Here is a 21,161-nt window from a genome sequence, read left to right as displayed (position 1 = left end):
CCTGGCCGAGGTGTTCGAAGCCCTGGCAGGCTATGGCCTGAAGGTGAAACCATCGAAGTGTCACCTGTTGAAACTGAAGGTCCAGTACCTAGAGCACGTGGTAAGTGCGGAAGGAGTAGCCCCCGACCCTGACAAGGTCATGGCAATCAAGAGCTGGCCAAGCCCCTCGAACATCAAAGAGGTGAGGCAGTTCCTCGGGTTGGTAGGCTACTACCGAAGGTTCATCCCTGGGTTCACTAAGATGGCAGCTCCTATGCAGGACCTCCTGATAGGACAGTCTAAGTCCAGAAGCCAAAAGCCACCCTTCAAGTGGGATAAACCGGAAGAGGAGTCCTTCCGCCAGTTGAAGAGGGCCCTCACAGGGGATGAGATCCTGGCCTACCCTGATTATGGCCAGCCTTTTATTCTCCACACAGACGCCAGTAATGTGGGACTGGGAGCCGTACTGTCACAAAACCAACAGGGCAGAGAAAGGGTGATCGCGTACGCCAGCCGGAAGCTGAGGCCCACCGAGAGGAACCCGGAGAATTACAGCTCCTTCAAGCTAGAATTCTTGGCGGTGGTGTGGGCCGTAACGGAACGCTTCAAGCATTACCTGGCCTCCGAAAAAGTTCACTGTGTACACGGACAACAACCTGTTAACACACCTAGACAGTGCAAGACTTGGTGCCCTGGAACAGCGGTGGATGGCCCGTCTCTCCAATTATGACTTCGTGATCAAGTATCGGGCAGGCAAAACCAATGCCAACGCTGACGCCCTGTAGAGAATGCCTCACTTACCTGAAGTTGACGAAGACCCAGAAGAGCTGGAGGAGGTAGAACTCCCCGCGTTTCACCGGTATGGGGCCGCTCAATACTCCCACCGTGTGAAAGAGGAAGATTTAACAACTGTTATGATCAATCACCTACCTCACCACAGCTGGGCCGAGACCCAAGATAGTGACCCTGCAATCCGCCAGGTGAAAGATCTGCTGACCCAGGAAGATGCCCGCTTAGATCCGGATGCTCCAGAGGAAGCCAAGCAGCTATGGAAAGAGAAGAGCAAGCTGTTCCTCTATGAAGGTAAGCTGTGCAGAAGACTTGTCAACCACCGGACACACGAGCTGACCTGGCAAGTCGTGGTCCCAAAGAGGGATGCAGCTATGGTCCTGGGGGCTTACCATGACAGAGCGGGGCACTTTGGTTGGAAGAAACTGGAGTTCCTGCTAAGAGGACGGTTCTTTTGGGTCGGCATGAGAGGGGCTGTAGAGAAGTGGTGCAGGGACTGTGGCCCTTGTAACTTAAGGAGAAAAGACCGCACCAGCCAGAAGACACCCTTGAAGCCCATCGTCACCCAGCAGCCTCTTGAGCTGGTAGCTCTGGACCACGTCAAATTGGCTCCAAGCCGGTCAGGATACATCTACGCCCTGACAATCGTGGACCACTATTCCCGTTTTCTAGTGGTGGTCCCGATGAAAGACTTGACAGCCCAAACGGCGGCCAGAGCCTTCCAGCAATACTTCTGCCATCCACACGGGTATCCGGAACAGGTCCAGCGTTCGAAGCCGAAATCTTCCAAGAGTTCTGCAACCTCTATGGCTGTAAGAAGATTCGTACAACGCCTTACCACCCACAAACCAACGGGATGTGTGAGAAAATGAACAATATAGTCATTGATCTCCTGAAGACGTTGCCCCTGGAGGAACGCAGCCTGTGGCCAAAAAAACTGCCGGACCTGATAGACTTATACAACCATATCGCGGTGAATGCTACAAACTGCACCCCGGCTTACCTGATGCGAGCCAGACCAGGTAAGCTGCCCATGGACCTGGAGATGGGAGTCCTAACACTTGAGGACACCTCCCCGGATGCGGACTGGGATACGGAAAGGCGACTGCAGTACAAGAAGGTACAGGAGAGTGTGGAGAAGAGCCTGGCCCAGGTGAGAGAAAGGCAAGAAAGACTCTTCAACCAACACGCCCCTGCTGTTCCCCTAGAACCTGGTGAGCAGGTCCTGAAGCGAAAGAGAAGGCTACATAAGTTGGACGACCAGTGGGAAAGGGAACCCTACACCATACTGCAGTCTGACCACGACAACTCGAAGGTGTGCGTGATCACCAGGGATGGAGGAGAAACCACTAGTACCGTCTCCAGAGACCACCTAAAAAGGTGCCCCGAGCAACTCCGTAGTGCAGAAGAGGATCAAAGTGATGTTGAAGCCGCAGAGGACAAGGAAGAAATGATCAGCACCGTTCTCGGAGAGTTTCCTCAGTCCTGGACTCAAATAAACGATGCCATAGTGGTACCCGTCCTGCATTTCCGGCAACCGGCTCAGCAACAACCTACACCAGAGCCAGAAGGTGAAGAAGAGCAAGCAGTTCCAGAGGCAGAAGAGCCTGTACCAGCAGCCCAGGAGAATCAACCCTCTGCTGACAGTGAGCCTGCCATGCCTGCGGTAAGCCAAAGGACCCGCAGACAGCTGCCTGCCCTGTACACCAAGCTGGTAGTTGTACCCCTAACGGTAGTGGGGAAAGCCAGGTCGGTCCACCACCAGACTGTAGATTAAGGAGGTCAACCAGGAGCACAAAGGGGCAGATACCCGCTCGCTGGAGAATATAGGGTGCACTAAAACTGTAAATAAACCTGTTGCCAAGTGTTGAAATGTTTGCAAAGTTACATGCATGATTGGTAATTGTGTGCTTCAGTTTCTTACAGCTACCGTACGGACTCAAAGGTTATGGACTTTTAATAACTGGGACTTTGTATGGTCTGCGTTCGGAGCCTGACCAAGGAATGAACTAAGACTGTAAAGGACTTGGGGCTAGGACAGACCCCCACCTGGTTAAGGCTCCCCGTTGTGTTGGTGATATGGACACCCGGTCACAGACCACACTGTGACCTTAAGAACTCAACCTGTGCATCGTTTGTCTACTAATATTTTATGGTCATGCATATTATTCTTGTTTTTTTGTTTAGTCCTGGAGTACTAAATTTTACTAGGGGGGAATGTGTCACCCTGGCCTGGATGCCACAAATATAATAAAGCTGTGTCTGAGAGCAAGGGGGAGGTCCTCTAGTCAAGGACCATTAGCATGCAGCACCTCCTGTCCCAGGCCAGTAGGGGGAGCAGGCTGCCCCTATAAAAGCTGGAGCTGGGGGCAGGGTTAGGGAGAACTGGACAACCTGTCTCTGGATAGAGAAGTGTCCCAGAGCAGGGAGAGACAGTTGTGTTGCAGCCTAAGAGGACGTGTGGCAGTAGGAGAGCCACGAGCCAGGGACAAGAGGCGAAGTGCGCCTGTCCTGGCAGACGAAGAGACTAATCTACCAGACTTTGGTGTCTGAGGCTGTGAGGATTCCACGTCCTACAGCAGATAACCAGTCCGCAGGGGACTGTATGTTCCTTGGCCTAAGAAGCCCCGAGGCTCCGCCACAGCAGAAGGGACCAGCAAAGCCAGACCAGGCCGGGAGTAGAAAGGGACCCAAGTTGCAAGCCATACGGGCGAGAGGACACGGTGAGCTCGGGAACGTGGGCTGTTACACTACAAGGAGGGAAATAGTCAGAAGGAGCACAGAGAGCACGGTAGGCCTACACCCTCACCCTGACCAGGGCCAGCCTCCCACTTGTTCTCAGACATCCAGGCCCCCCCCTCCTAGCCGGGCCTGTTTCTGGGTCACATTACCTGTTCTAATAAAGACCCTGAACTGTTTAAGAGGCCTCCGTTTCCTGGCTATCGCGGTCGGAATCATCCCCTCCATCATCCATTATATATTCAGCCCTGGGGCCATACTCCTCCCGTGGGGAGTTGAACTATTCAGTGCTGCACATTTATATCAGCCCCAGCGGTCTGCACTGCAGCGGCGGTTAGCCCTGACCGCAATCCACGGGTGGCGTAGTCGGACATCACCTACAGCACATAGCAGACTACCACTGGTCTGACCACCCTGAGCCACGGAACCGGGTCGCCACTACTACCCCCAGCATTGCCCTGAAGTCCGGTTCCGAGTGCCCCACGGCCCAGGGGGCGAGTCATATACACTGCTCAAAAAAATAAAGGGAACACTTAAACAACACAATGTAACTCCAAGTCAATAACACTTCTGTGAAATCTACCTGTCCAGTTATGAAGCAACACTGATTGTGAATCAATTTCTCCTGCTGTTGTGCAAATGGAACAGACAACTGGTAGAAATGATAGGTAATTAGAAAGATACCCCCTATAAAGGAGCGGTTCTGCAGGTGGTGACCACAGACAATTTTCCTGTTCTCATCCTTTTTGGCTGTTGTTTTGGTCACTTTTTCATTTTGCCATTGCTCTCACCCCTAGAGGTACAGTAGCATGAGGCGGTGTCTACAGTACAATCCACAGAAGTTGCTCAGGTAGCGCAGTTCATCCAGGATGGCACATCAGTGCGAGATGTGGCAAGAAGGGTAGCTGTGTCTGTGCGCACAGTGTCCAGAGCATGGAGCAGATACCAGGAGATGTGGAGGAAGCCATAGGAGGGCAACAACCCAGCAGCAGGACCGTTACCTCCTCCTTTGTGCAAGGAGGAACAGGAGAAGCACTGCCAATGCCCTGCAAAATGACCTCCAGCAGGCCACAAATGTGCATGTGTCTGCACAAATGGTTAGAAACTGACTCCATGAGAGTGGTATGAGGGCCTGACGTCCACAGATGGGGGTTGTGCTCACAGCCCAACACCGTGCAGGAGGCTTGTCATTTGCCACAGAACACCAGGATTGGCAAAGTAGCCACTGGCGCTCTGTGCTCTTCACAGATGAAAGCAGGTTCACACTGAGCACATGTGACAGACATGACAGAGTATGGAGATGCTGTGGAGAGTGATCTGCTGCCTGCAACATCCTTCAGCATGACCGGTTTGGCAGTGGGTCAGTAATGGTGTGGGGTGGCATTTCTTTGGAGGGCCGCACAGCCCTCCATGTGCTCACCAGAGGTAGCCTGACTGCCATTAGGTATCGAGATGAGATCCTCAGACCCCTTGTGAGACCATATGCTGGTGCGGTTGGCCCTGGGTTCCTCCTAATGCAGGACAATGCCAGACCTCATGTGGCTGGAGTGTTTCAGCAGTTCATGCAAGATGAAGGCATTGAAGCTATGGACTGGCCCGCCCGTTCCCCAGACCTGAATCCGATTGAGCACATCTGGGACATCATGTCTCGCTCCATCCACCAACGTCACGTTGCACCACAGACTGTCCATGAGTTGGCGGATGCTTTAGTCCAGGTCTGGGAGGAGATCCCACAGGAGACCATCCGCAACCTCATCAGGACCATGCTCAGGCATTGTAGGGAGGTAATACAGGCACGTGGAGGCCACACACAATACTGAGCCTCATTTTGACTTGTTTTAAGGACATTACATCAAAGTTGGATCAGCCTGTAGTGTGTTTTTCCACTTTAATTTTGGGGGTGACTCCAAATCCTGGCCTCCATTGGTTAATAAATTTGATTTCCATTGATGATTTTTGTGTGATTTTGTTGTCAGCACATTCAACTTTGTACAGAACAAAGTATTCAATGAGATTATTTCATTCATTCAGATCTAGGATGTGTTATTTGAGTGTTCCCTTTATTTTTTTGAGCAGTGTATATATGTGTATATATATCTATATCTATATATATATATATCTATATATATATATATATATATACATATATATATATATATAGATATATATATATATAGATATATATATAGATATATATATATCGATATACAGCTCTGGCAAAAATTAAGAGACTACTGCAAAATTCTCATTTTCTCTGATTTTTCTCTTTATAGGTATATTTTTGAGTAACATGTACATAGTTGTTTTATTCTATAAACTATTGATAACATGTCTCCGAAATTCAAAGCTAAAAATTTTGTATTTATTTGCAGGAAATGAGAAATCGTCAAAATAATAAAAAAGAAACAGTGCTTTCAGACCTCAAATACTGCAAAGAAAACAAGTTCTTAATCATTTAGAAACAACAATACTCATGTTTTAACTCAGGAAGAGTTCAGGAATCAATATTTGGTGGAATAACCATGATTTTTAATCACAGCTTTCATGCGTCTTGGCATGCTTTCCACCAGTCTTTCACACTGCTTTTGGGTGACCTTATGCCACTCCTGGCACAAATATTTAAGCAGTTCTTCTTTGTTTGATAGCTTGTGACCATCCATCTTCCTCTTGATTACATTCCAGAGGTTTTCAATGGGGTTCAGGTTTGGAGATTGGGCTGGCCATGACAGGGTCTTGATGTGGTGCTCCTTCATCCACACATTGATTAACCTAGCTGTGTGGCATGGGGCATTGTCCTGCTGGAAAAAACAGTCCTCAGAGTTGGGGAACATTGCCTGAGCAGAAGGAAGCAAGTGTTTTTCAAGGATAATCTTGTATGCGACTTGAATTGTACGTCCTTTGCAAAGATTAATCTGCCCAATTCCAGCCTTGCTGAAGCATCCCCAGATCATCACCGATCCTCCACCAAATTTCACAGTGGGTGCAAGACACTGTGGCTTGTATGCCTCTCCAGGTTTCCGTCTAACCATTAGACGACCAGGTGTTGGGCAAAGCTGAAAATTAGACTCATCAGAGAAGATTACCTTACTACAGTCCTCTATGGTCCAATCCTTATGGTCTGTGGCAAACTTCAGCCTGGCTCTCCTTTGCTTTTCATTGATGAAAGGCTTTTTTCTAGCTTTACATGACTTGAGGCCTGCCTCTAAGAGCCTGTTACAAACTGTTTTAGCTGTGCACTTCACCCCAGCTGCCATTTGCCATTCCTTTTGTAGGTCATTTGATGTCATCCTGCGGTTGCTGAGTGACATTCGAATAAGATGACGGTCACCCCGGTCAGTGAAGAGTTGCTTTTGCCCTCTGCCAGTCTGTAGCTTTGTTGTCTCCAATGTCTGGTGCTTGACCTTGTTGTAATGGACTTCCATCTTCGAAATGTTAAGGATGGAGGCAACATGCCGCTCACTGTATCCCTCTGCTAGTAAAGCCAGAATTGAGCCCTTCTTTTCCTCACTCAAGACTTTTCTTTTCAACTCCTTTGGCATGGTTACAAGCTATTTTCTCATTCAAATTACTTTTGGGCTTTTCCTAGCACTTGTTTTGCCATCCAGCTTGTCCTATTGCAAGAGGATTGTGAAGACCACAGCAGTGTTTTTTATACTTTCCCTCGTTACATAAGATTTGGTTCTGGTGATCACCTAATCAGAAGCACATTAAGTAGAATGAGGTGTACGTTGGTTGGAATTCGACTGACACTGGAATGGAATGGCTGTCAGACATCTAGAGATGGTGATTTTTAGAAAACTGTGCAGTGGTCTCTTAATTTTTGCCAGAGCTGTATATATATTGTACGGCGGCGGTGTTCACACCGTGCAGTAACTGAGGCAGTGACTCAAGCAAGTCCAACATAAACAGCTTTTATTCAGCAACTTATGGGTAAGCAGAAAGTCCTCCGGTTCGCAGCCGGGTTAACATAAGTCCATAAATAACGGTTGCCGTGGGCAACGGCCGCGCTGGGCCGCTTAGAGACTGACGGGTGCAAAGCCTTCCCAGGCATGGGTTCAGCTACACACAGGCCCACCGAGCTTTCCTGCTATACTCGTAGAAGGTCCCAACACTGAACACTCCTAATCCTTAATGCAGGGTTTTTAAAGGACCTGTGGCAAGAGCCACTGGAAAATCCGGGTTGGAGGAAGGAGGCCGCCCCACTGCCTTCCTGTAGCCTCCTCCAAGAAATGAAGGCCCTGCCGGGTTTTACTAATCTGCCTTAGCCAGACAGCCACAGGTGTGTCTGTGACTGCAATGCACTTCAATGGGTTTAATAGTTCTCTGTACAAATTCTGGGGGATATATACCGTCCCTCGTATATGATCCCCGTCACCGCCTCACATATCCCCTCTGTTCAAACTTGTGGGGTTGAACATTTGTCACCATACAGGGTGCCGGGACAGGGCATCCGCGTTTGCCTGTGACTTCCCAGGGCGATATTCTACAGAGAAACTGAAATTTTGCAGTGACAGAAACCACTTGGTAACTTGCGCATTCCTCTCCTTGGCGTTCCTCATCCATACCAAGGGTGAGTGGTCCATCACCAAGCAGAACTGACGCCCAAGTAAATAATAAGTGTAACATACCTGGTGGCGGGCTTGCATGGTGCACCATCTCTCACTATGCAAGATCACAAACTTGATCACCAGTCCAGTCTGCTAGCCTGGCTTCTTTCCATGCAGTCTGTTTGTCTCTGTTCTGACTGCTTAGGGCGGCGGCCCGGTCACTTCCTGTTTCTTGTAGCTGCTGTGGGCACACCCCTAATGCATCCTCAGCCTATTGCTGTCAGTCACTGGATATTTAAACCAGCTTCACCTGGAAGCTGATGCCTGAGCAACGCTATCATTCAGTGTGCTCCTTGACTCTGAATGTGCCAGGTCCTGTTCTGTTCTTGTCTATTTCCACCACTCTGGGGACTGTATTCCCAGACTGGCTTCTGTATCTCTTTCAGTAGCAGTTCCTGTCTGAACTGTCTCCTAGCCTGTTTGTCCCGCCTTCTAGGGGCCGCATACCTAGACCTGTTGTCTGTGTTTTCTTGCCTGTCTGTCCGCCTTCCTGGAGGTTGTATTTCCAGGCCAGTCTGAACATGCTCCTTGCCTGTTCGTTCCGCTTTTTCTGGGGGCCACATACCCAGACTCCCTCCTGTATCTCGCTGCAGTGTCAGTTTCTGTCTGAACACTCAGTTCCTGTCTGAACACTCTCCTAACCTGTTACTTGTCTTTCTCTATGTCTGTACCTTCCCTTTTTCTGCAGAGTCTGAACCTGCACCTAACTCCTACTCGTTGTCGCTGTACTTCCGTTTGTGAGTTTAGAGTCCACTCGCTACTTCATTGCGTGTATCTTGTTCTGCCTTTCCCTTCCAGTCTGTTCCGTGTGAACAGAGCCCTGTCCCCTCTGCTCTGCCTTTGCTCACTGCTCCGGCGGTTCTTGCCTGCTCTGCCTTTGCTCACTGCTTCGGCGGTTCTTGCCTGTTCTGCCTTTGCTCACCGCTCCGGCGGTTCATGCCTGCTCTGCCTTGCTCACTGCTCCGGCGGTTCTTGCCTGCTCGGCCTTGCTCACCGCTCCGGCGGTTCTTGCCTGCTCTGCCTTTGCTCACCACTCCAGGCAGCCTCGCCCTGCTCTGCTCTTGCTCATAGCTCCGGCGGCCTCGCCCTGCTCTGCTCCTGTTCACCGCTCCGGCGGTCTCTACCGCATCTGCGGTTCTGTTCCTGAGTCCCGGGACCTTATCCAGTCTGTGCTCCAACCTGCTAGTGCCACCCTGTCGGCACTCCAGCCGTGCTTGCCAGTACCCCCTGCCTGCATACCAGTCGTGCTTTCCAGTGCCCGCCTGTCTGCATACCTGCCGTGCCTGTCTATATCCACCAGTCAGTGTGCCAGCCTAACCTGACTGTTCCTGTATTCTCCGGTGTGGGTCAACAGCCGTGTCCGGGGTCTGACCTGGTGTAGCACCTGGTCCCTCTGCTCGGTTCCTCCCTGGTGCACTGGCATCGTTAGCCGTCGTGCGACCTTGGTCGGATCGGGTAGATACTTAGTTACGCCCCTCCAGGCACTCTCCGGTTCATGGTCCAGTGGGATCACTAAACACGCACACGCCAGTCAGTCCGGGCGTGTGCATAACAATAACGTAGCGATTCCAAGGCCCACTTAATAGCCAAACACTCTTTCTCCACCATGCTATAGTTTTTCTCTGCTGGGATAAGTTTTCTACTCAAGTAGGTGACCGGGTGCTCTTCACCATTCACTTTTTGTGACAATACCGCCCCTAGGCCTACCTCCGAGGCATCTGTCTGTACAATGAAGGTTTCCTTGAAGTTGGGGCTGATGAGGAACGGCTGTCCACACAGGGCCAACTTCATGGACTGAAAGGCTTCTTCTGCCCGAGGGTTCCACCGAACCATTAACGATTTTTTCCTTTCAAGAGATCGGTCAGGGCCGCCGTTCTCCCAGCAAAATTAGGTATAAACCGGCGGTAATACCCAAGGATGCCAAGGAACGCCCTCACCTGCTTTGTACTTGACGGTTTAGGCCAGTTTTTTATGGCCTCAACTTTATTGATTTGGGGCTTGATAACTCCTCGGTCAATCATATACCCCAAATATCGAGCTTCCTCTAGCCCTATCGCACATTTTTTTGGGTTTGCCGTTAACCCCGCGGCTCTGAGAGAATCCAGCACCTCTTGTACCTGAGATAGGTGCGTGTTCAAGTCGGTGCTAAAGATGATAATATCATCTAGATATGCGTACTCCTGATGAGGCTTTAGCACTATGTCCATCAACCTCTGGAATGTAGCCCGGGCCCCATGTAACCCAAAAGGTAAGACAACATAGTGATATAGACCCTCCGGAGTTATGAAGGCGGTCTTTTCCTTCACAGATTCCGTGAGAGGTACCTGCCAGTAACCCTTTGTGAGATTGAGCGCGGTAAAGTACTGGGCCTGCCCCAGTCTCTCAATCAGCTCATCCACCCTGGGCATTGGACATAGGTCAAATTTCGACACGTCTTTTAATTTCCAGAAATCGTTACAGAAGTGCAACAATCCGTCTGGTTTCGGAATCAGTACGATGGGGCTAGCCCACTCACTCCGTGATTCCTCGATGACGCCTAACTGAAGCATTTGTTTTACCTCAGCTGTGATGGCTTGCCTCCGGGCTTCGGGTACCCGGTATGGTCTCATTCGTACGCTTACCCGGTAGCTCTGAGAACACGTCAGTATTCTGCTGCACCAGCGAGAGAGCCTCCCTTCGCTGCTGTTTAGTGAGAGCATCACTTATCCTGACATCTCCCCCGGACGCATCCCTGGCTGAAGGTAGAGAATTCTCTGGCGGCATGCCCGAACTGACATCTGTAACTAAACACTCTCGATCTTTCCAAGGTTTTAGCAGGTTTACATGATAAAGCTGCTCCGGTTTCCTCCTTCCGGGCTGATACACCCGGTAATTTACCTCCCCCACCTTTTCTCGAACCTCATATGGCCCTTGCCACTTGGCCATGAGCTTACTCTCGGATGTGGGTACCAGTACTAACACCCGATCGCCCTTGTTAAAAGACCTGACTGTGGCTCTTTTATTATATGTACGCTTCTGTGCTGCCTGGGCATCTAACAGATGTTCTTTCATGATGGGCATGACCGCCGCGATCCGGTCCTGCATACTAGCCGCGTGTTCAATTATACTCCTGTTGTTCCCATGTCTCTTTGGCTACGTCCAACAGACCCCTAGGGTGTCTGCCGTACAATAATTCAAAGGGAGAGAACCCTGTGGAAGCCTGGGGTACCTCACTGACGGCAAACATCAAATAGGGTAGCAACATGTCCCAATCCCTTCTGTCCTTAGAAACCCCCTTTTTTAATATGGATTTCAGGGTTTTATTGAACCATTCTACTAGCCCGTCAGTTTGAGGGTGGTACACCGCGGTGTGCAATTGTTTTATTTTTAGCAGTTTGCACAGTTCCCTCATTACCTTGGACATCAAAGGGGACCCTTGTTCCGTCAGGATCTACTTAGGTAGCCCAAGGCAACAGAACATGGCAAACAGCTCCCATGCAATCAGTTTCGCCGAGGTGTGGCTTAGCGGTACAGCTTCCGGGTACCGGGTAGCATAGTCGACGACCACAAATATATGTTGGTGGCCACGAGCGGATTTTACAATGGGCGCTACCAAGTCCATTGCAATCCGCTCAAAAGGTACCTCTATCACTGGCAGAGGTACCAATGGGCTACGGAAACTGGTGGTGGGTGTGGTCAGTTTACATTCGGGGCAGGATTCGCAGTACCTTTGGACCTCCGCGTAAATCCCAGGCCAAAAGAACTGCTGCAAGATACGTTCTTGCATCTTTTTAACCCCTAAGTGTCCACCCAGCAGGTGTGTGTGTGCCATCTCCAGAACCGCCCGACGGTACGACTGAGGTACCACTAACTGTTCCACGACCTCGTCCCTGATTTTGTCTACCCTATAGAGCAACTCACTGTTGACTACCATGCGTGAAAATACAGTATCTGCACCGGACTGTTGAGCTACGCCATTTGCCTCTAACACCCTTTCCCACGCCCGAGTCAGGGTGGGATCCTGTAGCTGAGCTGTCCCAAACGTGCCCTGGGACACTTCCAGCTCGGGGATCGATGGGGTCTCCTCAACCTCTCCTGTCAGCACCTCTAGGGGAGACCTATCGGGGTCACACTCTGTCCCTAGGTTGGACACCCCTACAGCAGGTATCACTGACTCGGGTTCGTCGGGTACAGCGCCTGTAATAAATTTTACCGTGGGAAAGAGAGGATTTTGTTTTTCCACAGAGTCCAGAACAGGGGCAAGTCTCTTCCCAACACAGTCCCATAGGGAAGTTTTTACCACCCCCACCATATGTTTTATGTCGCCACATGGCGTGGACAAAACTACCTCTGCGGTTGGGTACTCTCGGAGGTCCCCATGGATACACACAACCCCGACTGTCCGTCCACTGGGGTTGTCTCCTGCCACCAGCGACCCATGTACCAAAGTCACTAGGCTCCCCGAGACTAGGAGGGCCTCCGTGGGGTACCCATTAACCAGTACTTGGCACAGTTGGGGTTTACTGTCCAAGGGGTCGGCCCCTCATAGTGCAGACGGTCTGAGCATACATTGAGACCCGGCGGCTATACCAGCAGTCCATGGGCTCCATAGTCAGGGGGCAGTTAGGAACCACATGTCCCGGCCCCTGACACCACCAGCACCTAATGGTGGGGGTACTGTTAGTTCTTATGACCGTTTGGGAGGGAACCAGTCTCCTGCTACTCTCACTCTGGGGTACCCCTTCAGCACGGATATAGTGCTGACTGTCCTCAGCAGAGGGACGAGACCCCCTTCCCGGTTCCAGTTCCTAGGTTGGCAGGGATCGGTGTGACAGTCGCGAGGGGGAAGAGGCCCGGATAAAGTCCTGCGTGGCCGAGTAGCGCTCGATCAGGCTGACCACCTGGTCGAGGTTGCCGGGGTCCCCTTGCCCCACCCAACGTTGGATAGCGGCCGGCAGAGTCCTCACCAGCCGGTCGACCACCACCCTCTCCACCATCTGGGCTGGAGTCACCTCTTGACCAGCTGCAAAAGGTCATAAGCCTGAGACCGGGCAGGTCGGGTCTCCAAAAAGGCCCATGAAAACACACGCTGAGCCCTCACGTATGTATTGACCCCCAGCCGGGCAAGGATCTCACCTTTGAGCCTCTGGTAGTCCTGGGTGTCCTCCCGAATGAGGTCGAAGTAGGCCTTCTGGGCATCGCCGACCAAAAACGGAGCCACCACTTCCGCCCACTGGCCAGCTGGTAGGTTTTCCCGCTCTGCTGTGCGTTCGTAGATGGTCAGGAAGGCTTCCAAGTCGTCCTCCGGTCCCATCTTCTCAACACTGAGCGAACCTTGTCCCGGGCCTCTCAACGTTCTGGAATCGGTGTTGTGGCCGTTTCCTGCAGGGCAGCAATCTGTTGCAGCAACAGTTCATTTGTTTTCGCTGTTGCTGATACAGTAGCTGCTGCTGATTATGCTGCTGCTCCCGCTCCTGCTGTTGCCGCTGGAGATTCAGGTGCTGCTCCTGCTGTTGCTGCTGGAGACTCAGGTGCTGCTCCTGCTGTTACCGTTGGAGACTCTGGTCCTGCTCCTGCTGTTGCCACTGAGACGGCAGCTGCTGCTGCTAGGTGAGTATGAGCTGCTTTAACAGCTCCTCCATTTTGTCCATGGGGTGGGGCTGAAAGATGGCAGGCCAGATTGTGGTCATGCAGCTGCCGGTGGGGTATACCTCAATCACAATGCCCGCATTCTCCACCAAGCTGTAAGGTGGCGGTGTTCACACCGTGCAGTAACTGAGGCAGTGACCCAAGCAAGTCCAACATAAACAGCTTTTATTCAGGTAAACAGAAAGTCCTTCGGTTCGCAGCTGGGTTAACATAAGTCCAGGTTGTTCAGGATGCGGCGATACCAATTACAGTTGGAAAAAAAGTATTTATTCAGCCACCAATTGTGCAAGTTAAAAAGATGAGAGAGGCCTGTAATTGACATCATAGGTAGACCTCAACTATGAGAGACAAAATGAGAAAACAAATCCTGAAATCACATTGTCTGATTTGGAAAGAATTTTTTTTCAAATTTTGGTCATAAGTATTTGGTCAATTACAAACAAGCAAGATTTCTGGCTCTCACAGACCTGTAACTTCTTCTTTAAGAGGCTCCTCTGTCCTCCACTCATTACCCGTAGTACTGGCACCTGTTTGAACTTGCTATCAGTATAAAAGACACCTGTCAGCAACCTCAAACAGACACACTCCTTAGGTAGTGAAGGTTCCAATATCGAGTCACCTGGGAGGTGTTCTGCTGTTTTGGCTCCTCAGGGGCTCAGCTAATGAAGCCTACAATCTATTAAAACTAAATGTGCGTTTTAAAAGCCAAGTAGCACTCCTTCCCATCCAACTCCTGCTGTGTGTTCAAACAGTAGGGTTCAACCACATATGGGGTATTACTGTGTTTGGTAAAAATTGCATAACAAATTATGGGGTCAATTTTCTATTACACCTCGTGTAAATTATAAATTTGGTGCTAAAACAGTATTTTAGTTGAAAAAAAATAATTTTTGTTCTCACAACTGGAAGTTATAAGGTTTTGTGAATCACCTATAGGCTAAAAATGCTCAGTGCAACCCTAAATGAATTCCTTGAGGGGACTAGTTTCCAAAATTGGGTCACTTGTAGAGGTGTCTACCCTTGGATCTCCAGCGTAGGGATCCTCAGTCTCCAGTGTAGGGATCCTGACGCTCCATAACATACTGTACAAATGGTTGTATAGTTGGATGGGTGCCTAGGCGCCTATTGGGTAGGGGCTAAATAAAGCAAAGTGTCCTCCGGGAATGATCCTGAACCATAGGTCACTGCCCTTGACATTGTCGGAAACGTGAAGGGAAGTTCTGCTACTAAAGGTAGCAAGTTATTGCTTTAGAGAGTGGGAGCAGGAAGACATGGTACGTTAAATGAGAGGATATGGAAAAGATTTCTAGCCAACCATAAAGGATGGCTGGAAGAAAATTGACTACTGACTATGGCACAGACATGGCATACTTGTGCAAGTTAACTCACTAATATAGAGCACAAGGAAAAAGAGACACCAGATGGAGCCCTGTATATAATATACAAGGGCATCCCAGAATTGATGGAGCAGACAAAGAAAGGGTATATCCCACACCCAGGACCAGTGGTCTCACAGCCCCTCCACCTTTTGCTGGGCCAGATGGGTGGACCTGCCCAAGGTGTGGACAGCAGAACCTTAATTAGAGGGACTGTTGTAGCACATGTGGAGGTCCAAAGCCACATGCCCATACACCGGTGGGGTGTACCCAATGGTCCTTATGGTGCACGTGTCTAACCCTATGGCTACCCCGACACAAGCTCCGTGAACTGCAGTGGATGACTCACAGGCTGCTGCAGCCCCTGTGAACTTCACCTTTTTCAGTGTCTACAAACAATGGACACCCAGTGAACTTCTGGCCATGTCTAATACCTTACCAGACCCCAAGAAAGCTCTGGGTACCTTCCTAAGAAAGGTACGAGGAGTCCAGACAGATTACAAAGCCACTTGGAGTGATCTTGTTCGCTCCTGGTGGCCAACGGGTGAGTGGAAGCTGAGTAGCTGTCTTGGGTTCCCTCCCACCTGTGAGCACAGTAAAAAACTGATGTTGGCAGATTACCAGTGCAGCCTGTCCACATCCAATTAAAACCTGATGCTAAACCAGTACCCTTTGAACTCTACCGAAGAGCAGATCATAGGTGAGCAATTTCGGGAGATTTTTGACAAGCATCTGTTGGTGCTCATCAAAAACCCCTACAATACATCTCTGTTTCCTGTTAAGAAGAAAGTGCAAAATGGGGAATCACCTACTTATCGTATGGTCTATGACCTAAGAGCGGTGAATGCTATCACTGTTATTAATACCCCACAGGTGCCCAATCCTCACACTCTGCTGAACCAAATACCATCCTCTGTTGAATGCTTTACTGTAATAGACTTGGCAAATGCCTTCTTTTCTGTCCCCCTCGCAGAAGATTCATGGCAATATTTTGCCTTTTCTTTCCGGGGGTAAACAGTACACCTGGGTTGTACTGCCTCAGGGGGTTGCAAACTCCCCTGACATCTTTTCCATCTCTATGCAGACTGTCCTTCAATCTTGGATTCGTAAGCATTCCTCGACTGTCCTACTGCAGTATATTCATGATCTGTTGCTTTGCTGTAGTAGTGATCCATCAGTTAGTGCTGAAGAGACTTGGTCTTTGCTCATTTTCTTGTCCAAGGCTTCTAAAGACAAACTTCAACTCTGCCTCTTTACAGTCACCTTCCTTGGTCATTGCATCTCCCCCCCCAGTGTCAAACACTTGACCCAGGAGAGAATTGCTGCGATACATCAACACAAGATTCCTCACTCACCCAGATCCCTAAGGGCATTCATTGGTCTTGTCAATTATTGTCTTACTCCCGAAGCCTTGGCATCATTTTATGACCACAAGGCAATCCTGACTAAGTCACCCACATTGGGAATCCCAGATTATACCAAACTATTCACCTTGTTTTGTCACAAGTGTGATGGCTTTGCTACTGGGGTGCTTACAAAACTTCATGGTTGTAAGCAGGGTCTAGTCACATACTACTCTGTCAGGCTTGACAGTGTAGCCAGGGCCCTGCTCATGTAGAGATGGAAGGATGTGAGGAATGCAAAACTTGTAGCATGTACCACAAAGTTTGTCCTATTCACCAAGCGGCTTTACATAACTGTAAAGAATTGATGCTTGCTGAAACACAAGGTCTGTCAACTGTTAGTGATGTTTCTTTAACTAACCCTGATGCTAAGTATTTTGTAGATGGCTCCAATTGGTGGAACGAGGAACAAGGACACTTTGTCATCAGGTATGCAGTAATCCAAGACAGTAATGTACTCATACAAAAACTACTGCCCCCAAGTGAATCTGCACAGGAGGCGCTCACTGATGCATGTACGTACGAATTACCTGTTATGCAAATGGTAACTATCAGACAAAACACAAGACAGAAAGGTTTTAATATTAGAGGTTAGGACCATCCCGAATATGAGTACACCTTGACGTTGGTGGGATGGCTTTTAACCCTTCACCCCGAAGCCTGTTTTCACCTTCCTGACCAGGCCATTTTTTTAAATTCTGACCAGTGTCACTTTATGAGGTAATATGTCTGCAATGCTTCAACCGATCCTGGTGATTCTGAGACTGTTTTTTCGTGACATATTGTACTTCATTATAGTTGTAAAATTTCTTTGATATGACTTACGTTATTTCTGAAAAAATTGTAAATTTGGCAAAAATTGTGAAAATGTTGCAATTTGCAATCTTTTAATTTTTATGCCCTTAAATCAGAGAGTCATGTCACACAAAATAGTTCAGAAATAACATTTCTCACATGTCTAATTTACATCAGCCCAATTTTGGAAACATGATTTTCTTTTTGTTAGGAAGTTATAAGGGTTAAAAGATGACCAGCGATTTCTAATTTTTCCAACAAAATTTACAAAACCATTTTTTTTAGGGACAACATCACATTTGAAGTGACTTTGAGGGGTCTACATGACACATTTTGGAAACTAGACCCTTCAGAGAACTTATCTAGATGTGTGGTGAGCACGTTGAACCCCCAGGTGCTTCACAGAAGTTTATAACGTTGAGCCGTAAAAATAAAGAAATCACATTTCTCCACAAAATGTTTTTTTGGCCCCACATTTTGCATTTTCAATAGGGTAACAGGAAAAACTGCACCATACAATTTAGTTGTGCAATTTCTCCTGAGTACGCAGATACCCAATATGTGGAGGAAAACTACTGTTTGACTGCACGGCAGGGCTTGGAAGTAAAGGAGCGCCATTTGAGTTTTTGAATGTAAAATTTGCTGGAATAATTAGCAGACGCAATGTCGCGTTTGGAGAGCCCCTGACGTGCCTAAAAAGTGGAAACCCCCACAAGTGTCACCATTCTAGAAACTAGACCCGTCAGGGAACTTATCTAGATGTGTGGTGAGCACCTTGAACCTCCAGGTGTTTCACAGAAGTTTATAACATTGAGCCGTGAAAATAAAAAAAAAAAACATTGTTCCCGCAAGAATGTTTTTAGCACAAAATTTTGCATTTTCACAAGGGTAACAGGAGAAAATGGACCACAAAATTTGTTGTGCAATTTCTCCTGAGTACGCAGATACCCCATATGTGGTCGAAAACTACTTTTGAGGCACAGTGCAAAGTTCAGAAGGGAAAAAGCGCCATATTGGAGTTCAGGTTTTACTGGACTGATTTGAGGATGCCATTTCACATTGCAGAGCCCCTTAGGTGCCAAATCAGCCGAACCCCCCAAAATAGACCCCGTTTTACAAACTAAACCTCTCAATGAATTAATCTAGGGGTGCAGTGATCATATTGACACCACAGGTGTGTCACTGAATTGTATATCATTGGGCAGTGAAGAAAAAATAATTACATTTTTATCAAGAAAATTTTGGTTTAGACCCATATTTTACATTTTCACACTGGGAAATGGGTAAAAATGGCAACAAAATGTGTCCCACAATTTCTGATGAAAGTAGAAATACCCCATATGTGGCTGTATAGTGCTGCTTAGGCACACAGCAAGACTTGGGAGAGACGGAGTGCTTCTGTGAATACCCCTTTGTTAATTTATCTACAGGTGCAGGCGACGATTTTGACTCAATGGGTGTTTTCCAGAAACAAGCCGCAGTGGTTGTTGCTAAATAAAGATTGCAAACTGCCGTTGTAGTGACCAGTACGCTGTAGTGACCAGTACGTTGTAGTGACCAGTACATTATGCCCAGCTTGTTCTTCTTGAGACATGCACCCATAAATTAATGCAGGATCTCATTGTTACAGGAATGTAAAACATGTGGAGGCTAACTGCGGTTTAGACACACTAGAGATCAGAAGGGAGGGAGACATTTGGATTTGGGAGTGCAGAAGTCGCTGGATTTCTATTGGAGGGCGAGGAGCCATTTAGTTTTTCCAGATCCTTTGTGCTACCAGTAACGTGGAAGCCCCCTATATTTACGATAACAGATGACGGACCTGAGTGGGGACTTTTTTGTGAATGGAGTTGAAGATTTTATTGGGAACATTTTACATAACATTTTGGATCACGTTTATCTTGTGTTCTACGCTGAGCACTTATATCGGGGTTTCCATCTAAAGCTCCGAGTGACGTGATACAGATGAAATCCACAAGGGATCTGTTCACTATAATGAGGCAGCAGAGTTACTCTGGACTCCATCTGGCCTCTGTTCAGTGGTCCTTCTTTTCAGAAACGCACAAAATTGTGGTCGACCGCACTTTTATGCACGCGTAATAAAAAGACGGGCACCTACGTACCATAGGCCAGATGTCGTCCACAGTGTCTCCATCTGCCTCATTATAGAGAATCTTCCGCTGGGGGTTCCGTCTGAATCACGTATTTCACTGAAAGCCCGGTGTAAGTGCTCAGTGCAGAGTGCAGGATAAATGTGAGCAGAGTCATACTGCGATCTTTGGGAGGCAGAAGGAACAAATCAGCAATTCAGGTATTGTTTTTTTGGGATTTTTTTTATGCTGTTCCAGTAACAAGTAGATAAGTACTTCCAACAACCGCTTTAATATAAAACCATACCATTGTACAGTTGGCGGGGAGGACTTATTAAAGGCTCATACCATTGTACAGTATGTGGGGAGGACTTATTAAAGGCTCATACCATTGTACAGTTGGCAGGGAGGACGTATTAGAGGCTCATACCATTGTACAATTGGCGGGGAGGACTTATTAAAGGCTCATACCATTGTACAGTTGGCGGGGAGGACTTATTAAAGGCTCATACCATTGTACAGTTGACGGGGAGGACTTATTAAAGGCTCATACCATTGTACAGTTGGTGGGGAGGACTTATTAAAGGCTCATACCATTGTACAGTTGGCGGGGAGGACTTATTAGAGGCTCATACCATTGTACAGTAGGCGGGGAGGACTTATTTGAGGCTCATACCATCGTATAGTGTGCAGGGAGGACGTATTAGAGGCTCATACCATTGTACAATTGGCGGGGAGGACTTATTAAAGGCTCATACCATTGTACACTTGGCGGGAGGGACTTATTAAAGGCTCATACCATTGTACAGTTGGCGGGGAGGACTTATTAAAGGCTCATACCATTGTACAGTTGACGGGGAGGACTTATTAAAGGCCCATACCATTGTACTGTTGGCGGGGAGGACTTATTAGAGACTCATACCATTGTACAGTTGGCGGGGAGGACTTATTTGAGGCTCATACCATCGTATAGTGTGCAGGGAGGACGTATTAGAGGCTCATACCATTGTACAGTTGGTGGAGAGGACTTATTAAAGGTTCATACCATTGTACAGTTGGCGGGGAGGACTTATTAAAGGCTCATACCATTTTACAGTTGGCGGGGAGGACTTATTAAAGGCTCATACCATCGTATAGTGTGCGGGGAGGACTTATTAGAGGCTCATACCATTGTACAGTTGGCGGGGAGGACTTATTTGAGGCTCATACCATCGTATAGTGTGCAGGAAGGACTTATTAGAGGCTCATACCATTGTACAGTGTGCGAGGAGGACTTATTAAAGGCTCATACCATTGTCCAGTTGGCGGGGAGGACTTATTAGAAGCTCATACCATTGTACAGTATGCGGGGAGGACTTATTAAAGACTCATACCATTGTACAGTGTGCAGGGAGGACTTATTAGAGGCTCATACCATTGTACAGTTGGCAGGGAGGACTAATTAGAGGCTCATACCTTCATATAGTGTGCAGGGAGGACTTATTAGAGGCTCATACCATCGTACAGTGTGCAGGGAAGACTTATTAGAGGCTCATACCATCGTATAGTGTGCGGGGAGGACTTATTAGAGCCTCATACCATTGTACAGTTGGCGAGGAGGACTTATTAGAGGCTCATACCATTGTACAGTGTGTGGGGAGGACTTATTAGAAGCTCATACCATTGTACAGTTGGCGGGGAGGATTTATTAGAGGCTCATACCATTGCACAGTTGGCGGGGAGGACTTATTAGAAGCTCATACCATTGTACAGTGT

Source organism: Phyllobates terribilis, unplaced genomic scaffold (genome assembly GCF_046119375.1).
Source record: "Phyllobates terribilis strain yellow unplaced genomic scaffold, ASM4611937v1 Scaffold_12__6_contigs__length_324123572, whole genome shotgun sequence".
Classification (NCBI taxonomy): Eukaryota; Metazoa; Chordata; class Amphibia; order Anura; family Dendrobatidae; genus Phyllobates; species Phyllobates terribilis.
The sequence above is the reverse complement of the archived record's forward strand: the minus strand, read 5'-3'. Positions refer to the sequence as shown.